Source organism: Sitophilus oryzae, unplaced genomic scaffold (assembly GCF_002938485.1).
Source record: "Sitophilus oryzae breed Bouriz unplaced genomic scaffold, Soryzae_2.0 scaffold_1146_pilon_pilon, whole genome shotgun sequence".
In the NCBI taxonomy this organism is placed as follows: domain Eukaryota; kingdom Metazoa; phylum Arthropoda; class Insecta; order Coleoptera; family Curculionidae; genus Sitophilus; species Sitophilus oryzae.
The window spans coordinates 696,003-703,568 of NW_022145778.1; positions in this window are offsets into that span (position 1 = coordinate 696,003).

Consider the following 7,566-nt stretch of genomic DNA (forward strand, 5'->3'; position numbering starts at 1 on the left):
TTCTTTCCAATTTTAGACCATTCATCTGCTTGTCCATTGCTAAGGATGGTACGGACCATAGACTTAAAATAAAATATAGACTAGGCATCTCATTCATAAATAGCTGGAACGTGCGGTCAGACAACGTCTTGTTATTGTTGTGTTATTGTTTTAGGATTATAACGAGTGCGACACGAAAGGCGATATATAGGTTGTCTCTATCATAACGGTCGTTCCCTGACGACTCTGCCGAGAAACACAACACTGTCTTTCGTTCTCAAGTACACCTGAACTCTCCGTATCATAGCCGGGTAACTTTTATTTTAATGAAGCTATAATTAAATTAAAAAATATATCGTATTTAAACTTTTTATATTTATTTATTAAGATTTAGAGTTTTTGGAATAAAAGTTTAGAAAAAAACGTCTTAGAGTCCAAAAGATAAAATAATAAAATACACACGTTATAGATGAAATTTTTAGTAACAAGAGAGTACAGTATAATTTTGAAATTAACTAATAAAATTATTAATTTTAGTCAAACACCATTTACAACCCTAATAATGTAATGAAACAGGATCTATTTTCACAGATATAATAGAATCGGCGACAGGGAGAGAAAAAAATATGATTTTGCTAATTTTTTTTTTTCTGGTTAAGTGACGTCTTATTATGTAAATTAGAGAAAACATAAATTTGTTCCAAATTCACAAAAAGAGCAAAGGAAGATTGATAGGGAAGTGGATAATATGAAAACTATATTGTTAACACAGTACTGTCTTTATTATACCGGGTGCGTTCCAAAGTGGCTCATCCTCATTTTTTATATTTTCAAATAGTTATGTTATCTTAGTACATATGACATAAGTCAGGATTGATTGACGCATTCAGTATTTTTGGTCACTTCCTGTTTCACGGAAATGAATATACAATTTTAAACGGCACCCTCGGTATATTTCTACTTTATTCGATAGAAAATGATAACAATTTAATTTTAATAATAATATTGATTTGGGCATTGACATAGCATAATATGTCAACTTTGACATTTCGCATATGGTTTTATTGTAAATTGTAACACGCGGTTTCATAACGACAATTTGACTCGAAATACCAAGTGTATTGAGCCAATATATTCCATAAAAAATGATTTTCCAAATATGCTAATGAGTCTCCCTTGTTTCATTTTGAAAAATTGACATATGTATGATTAAAACTACGATTTGTACATCTTTAACCGGCCTAAACAAGACACATTAGACGATCAAAACTATTTTTCCAAAACTCCTGATTAAAACTAGTGTTTTTAACAACACCATGGCACCCTAGGTTGAAATTTAAAAATACGATTTGTTTTAAGCGACAATGTCAAAAGTTGACATATGATAGTCATTCTATACAGAGTGTCATTTTTTGTAAACTAAAGTAGCAATATACCGAGGGTGCCTTTAAAAATCAAAGATGTAATCATTTCAGTGAAACGGAAGAGACAAAAACAGTGAATCGATCAATAAATCTAATTTATGTCATACTAACATACGAATTTTTTTGTATCTGAAAAATAAAAAAGTTATAGGGGTGAGCCATTTTAAGTTGACATTATATTCCATGTGTTTCATAATCATAATATCAGTTTAAAATTCTTGTATGTTATTTTAGATTCTGAAGATAATTTAGAATAAACGGAATATTTTTAATAAAAACATTATTAATTATTAACAGGGTTATAAATTGTGGTTTTGTTTACAATGTAGAAGTAAGTCAATATAGTAATGTAAGAGAAAAAAATTCCAGATTTTATTTTACTAAAACTTATTATCTAAATAAGCGCCTTTCGCGCCACTGACACCTAATGGGTAAATTGAGAGTTGCCTACCGGTCGAGAATCGTTTCAAGACTTAATTGGATTATTTAAAGTCAAATTTCTTGCAAATTTGGCACTGGCAATTTCCTTATTTTATAGTTTTTGAACAGAAAAAGTCAATAAAATAAACACTTAGGACTACAAACAGAAAATGCGCGTTAATACAGCCGAGGAGATAGCGGCAACAAAGGTTTACCACACACGTGCGACACGTACTACAAGGTAATAAATGAACAAACTCCCTCGCCTCTGTCCCGGTGTTGTCATATTGCCAAGGACTTATCCTTAGTAAACAGTATCCGACTTACCAAAATTTAGTAGTACAGGACTATTTAATACATCTATGGAATATTAAAACCACATTAAACTGTAAATTACAATATCTCAATATATGTATAACAAGAAAAAAAATATTGATAATATTAAGACGCTGACAACATAGGCTGGATGAGGAAGGCTCAGTCTGACTGTACCCAAGTAAACCTGTGTGCAAAAAGGTTGTTTGTCCGCGTTGTGGGAATGTAAATAGTGTAGTCTATATTTTTATTTTAAGTCTATGGGTACGGACTATTCATGCTTGTCTTATCAATTTCTGCTAAGAAACAGTTTATATTCTTCAAATTGAAGGCGCATTGTTTAATCTAAGGGTAGAAATATGCTCCATTATGCAGTACGATTACATCTAGTATGCCATGTGTTGCAATATACAAGGCGGGGCAGTATCCAATGTGCTGATCCAAAATAACTGATGGTGTCATCAGTCTTACACTAGGACGGCCATCGTATCGAAAATCTAAGGTATTATATTATTTTAGTAGGAGTAAAATGATGCGCGAGGCGTACGTTGACATTACGAGGCGAGGCACAAAGAAGGCTACTCGAATAAAACATGGTGTTAACATTAGCGTAAATTCTTTCTAAAAAAAACTTTTCATTAGAAGTTACCAAACAAAAAATAAGTAATGCTTTATAAAACATATCAAACAAAGATGCATTCATCTTTTAAACTATATAATTTTTTATAGAATTAATAAACAAAACAAAAAATACATTGCTCTATTACCACAAACATTATACCATCGAAAAAAGAAACGGCGTAAGAAATGACAATCAGTGATAATTTTGGCGAAAGTGATATCGACCCTACTCTTGTTTATTTTTAATAGCGCACTGGCAGTAGTAGGCCTTAAGGTTTATATTTGATTTTTAAATGGTGTAGTATAAATTCGAAATTTTTTTTTGGATATCGGTTTGTGTTTCAGAGCGTTCTATCCTTTATAATTTTTCTATAATTAGTATTAGTTTTTGACAAGCTTTATGTCAATTTTAATAAATGACATCTAGAAATGAACCTCATAAAATTATATTCGATTGTTATTCCCAGCGGTCTTCCAACTAAGTTTTTTTTCGATCATTCGGTATTTAGTATGTAATATCCAACGTACTCTTCCTTAACTTTTGCTGAAATCATTATATAAATCTATTTTGATTTTACACTTAAAATCATCTTTAACAACTAAAAATCCTAATAATCAGTACTGATAGAAAAAAAGGCCTCAGTTGGCTTAGAAATGAACATTGATGACATTCCCATATAATTTTACATATAGAATGACAGCGATCTTCATTTTATAGCCATCATGACCTCGTTTTTTCTCGATCATAATTGTTCGCTTGGAACATTTTCGTAATTGTGGCATCTTTAATTTTTTATATATCTTTTTCAACCAATTAAATCCTCGCATTTGTATACTTGTGTTGTATACTTGGTTTTAATAATTAAAGAATTATAGGCAAAATATTCAAATAAAACCAAACGTGACGAAACCGCTTAAATATAATTCCTTACTTATAACAATTACATTCCAAAACTGTGTGATTTACTAATACATATTTCCAAAAGATTTTCTCACCTTTCGGCACCACTAGATGTAACATAGCCTTACTCACCTTCGAAATGAAACTTCTGGAGGTTTAAATCGTGCTTTATTTTTGCAAAATTAAGCAAGTTCAGCACCATTGTCTTGTGTTTATCAATAAAATCATAAAAACAATACCACAAAACACTAAAATATCACAAATCACCTCATAAAATATTTCGAAAAACTACAACATTGGCAACGCCGTAGAGCAATTTATGAACGAATTCGAACTGGATGTTTTTGTTGGCTGCCCTAAATTTAGGAGTGAAGATAGTAAAATGTGCCAAGTTTTCGGCATCAGCTGGCGTTGCGACGTTGCCGATTGTTTATGTTAATTTCTTAATTTCTAAAATTATAATTACAGAAGATTTAAACCTTTGCCTATTAACTTTACTACCTTTAATTATTATCAGTTTAAAATATTCTACGACGTAATCTATATTTGGAATTATGGAATTCCTGGTTTACAATGTGGGTTAGCTATCCCCGTACGTATACGTAGGTAAGATTTCATTTTAAATGCGGCCGGTAGTGGAAATTTGGCATACATGCAATTTTCTAAGGCAATGATGGATATCGCCAAAATGTAATGGTGGGTTCATACAGCCAAATAAAATAAAATAAGAATAAAATAAAATAAAATAAGAAAGTTCGTTATATGGGATACCGTACATGCGTTCATACAGCCAAATAAAATAACAAATAAAATAAGAAGTCTTTATCTTTTAACTTCTTGTTTTATTTTATGTAACAACTTTGCGCACGCTTAATTCTAACCTACAAATATTTTCAGTTTAGTTTAATTTATTTTATAATTTCACATAAGTAAAATGTATAATATAGTAGGCAACGAATAAAATAAATATACTATAAATAGTAAAATTACTATAAACAATCGTAAAAGTTAACTTTATCCAGCCTCATCGTACTGCGCATGAGCAAATATATATTTCTTATTTTATTTTATTTGACTGTATGAACGCACACAAATAAGAATTCCTTATTTCTTATTTTATTTTATTCTTATTTTATTTTATTTGGCTGTATGAACCCACCATAAGTCGCCGGGTCTAATTTATTTCGATGTCATTGAGAAAAATCCTGTTTTCTGATTGACTATTAGAGAAACGCCCCCTAGCGGGCATTTTTCGAACTTGAAAATAATTTCCAGCGATTTCTCTTGGTCTATTTACTTCTCTGAATTTTTTTTCCAAAGTTATTCGATAAGTAGATTCTGAGATACAGCCACCCGTACATATTGGCTTCAGGACTTGTTGATGAAGCAAAAGCTTTTTATATATTGACAGGGTTGAATGTCGCTCTAATAGTAACCAGTACATTTTTCTGAACTTTAATTTGAGTTCTTCACATGCGATTTCTACGTTGAGTTTAGCATCAAGTGTCATTCCAAGATATTTAGCTGTATTTTCGCAAGGAATTGTTGATTTTATTGATTTATATATACGGGCTTGTACTCGATTCATTTATTAGTAAAATCGATATGCACTGACTTTTTTAATTCAATTTAAGGCGCCATTTTGCTGTCCAGCGTTGTATTTCGGCGACGGCAGTTTGTAATTTTTCGGTGGTATTGTTCTCTGCGGTGCGGTGGCTATAATTGCAATATCATCGGCAAATGTAGCAATAACAGCATTTTTATTGAATGTAGGCACATCGCTGGTGTATAATAGATAAAGGACCGGTCCCAATACACTTCCTTGCGCTACGCCTGCTTGATTTTTTCTTAGGTTAGAATAGACATCATCTTGCTTAATCCTGAACTAGCGTTCGAATATGTATGATTTTAAAATTTCGGCGGGAAGTAGTATTTGGAGTTTGTGGTTCAAGCCTTCCTGCCAAACTTTATCGAACGCTTGTGCGACATCTAGAAATAATGCCGAATATACCTTCATCTCTTCTAAAGATTTCTCAATCACACTCATGATCCTGTGAACCTGGTCAATCGTGGAGTGTTGATTAGAGATGGGCGGTTATTGGTAAAAAACCGGTTATAGGTTAACCGGGATTATCTTTAAAAAATAATAACTTGACAAAATTAACCGACACAAATTAACCGGTTATTCAAATAACCTAACCTAGCAAAACTAAATATTTAGTTTTCCTATAGGTTTACTTACCTCTACACTCCATAGATCTACTTCAAATTTAGATAATAAACTTAGTTAAGTCATGATTAAATAGAGATTGTAGCAATGTAAGTATGTACAAAATGAATTTAAACAAAATGCCTAACCTCACTTTTTGAGTGAACATTGATATGATATTAAAACTAGTAATTACTTAACGTTCAAATAAACCACACAACTCACAAGTTCTAATCTACAACCAAGTTATTTTAATCAAATACCAAGAAAAAATAAAGGAGACTGAATGAATAGATAATGAAATATTATCTTTTCATTCATTACTTGAAACTTCAATTTTGTATTCTTTAGTCCTAAGCTTCAAGAGAGACTTCAAACTACAAATAAAAACCATATTTACGGTGAAACGTGGGTCGAAGCAGGCGAAACCATGAAAACTTTTTGAAGAACCGTTGAAAATCCGTTAAAGTCGGTTAAAATATAGAATTTAGAATCTATTTGAAGTTAGGTTCGTATCACTTGGCTAGCTGAGGTGGCTGTGGTAGTCTACCATTAGTACTTTGTTTTACGGCCTGACCTGTATCAGGGCCATTCGGCCGTTGTTTGATTATTATCATCAGGGTTCGCCTGATGCCTGATTTAACGACGACTTTGATGTTTCATGTCATATATTTTTCGTTTTGGAAGCGGGGCAGGATCTCCGTTATCGTCGTAATAGCTGGAAGGTCCGTGCCGTTCGCTTCTTCGAAATTTACGATTCAAACAGCTAATATTTAATTGTTACTTGTTTTAAACAAGTACGATTTTTTAAAAAATAACCGGCTATAGGTTATTGAACGTAATGCAAGGTTATTAGGTTAACTGGTGAAAAAAAAACTACCTTTAAATAACCGGTTATTTTAGAGGAAAATACCGGTTATTCAAAAAACCAATTACTTTTGCCCATCTCTAGTGTTGATTTCTAAAGCCAAATTAATGATTGGGAATGATTTTTTTTCTTCAATGATTGTTTTTAGCTCTTTCAGTAATAGTTTTTCAAACAATTTAGATAGTGTGGGTAATAGTGATATTGGTCGATATGATGTTGTTTCATGGGATGGCTTTTATGGCTTAAGGATCATTATTACTTCAGCCACTTTCCAAAGTTGTTGTACATATTTCAATCCAAAAGAAGCACTGATTAAGTTAGACATTTTGACTAATGCTTTTTTTGACCAGCTTCCATTCTCTTTTTTTATTATTTACTTATATAAAAAAATGAGCAAGAAACTGAACGAGAAAACTGAAGAAACGATCATGGAGCAGTCAAAGGCGGAAGATAAAGCAGATACAATAAAAGCCAGAAATATTTGCATCAAAATCGAGAAAAAATGTTATCGTATGTTCGTCTCATTCAAAAACAATTTGCCTGAAGTATTCAAAGAAATGTCAGAATTATTGTCTAATGGTTATTAGAGAATATCAACTAAAATTATATATTTTTACCCCAGTGCACAAACGAGCTGTATAAAATATATGTCAATTTAGTATGTAGTTTTTGTTTTGTTATATTTGAAGAAAGTACAAAACGGTTTTTTGTTTGTATTTAGGAATTTTTAAGGAACAAATCGAATTATTAGTGTGTTTGCTACCAAAAAAAAGTTTTTTCGTATTGCGGAGTTTCCATAAAATGTGTCAAATATTATCAATGTCTTAAA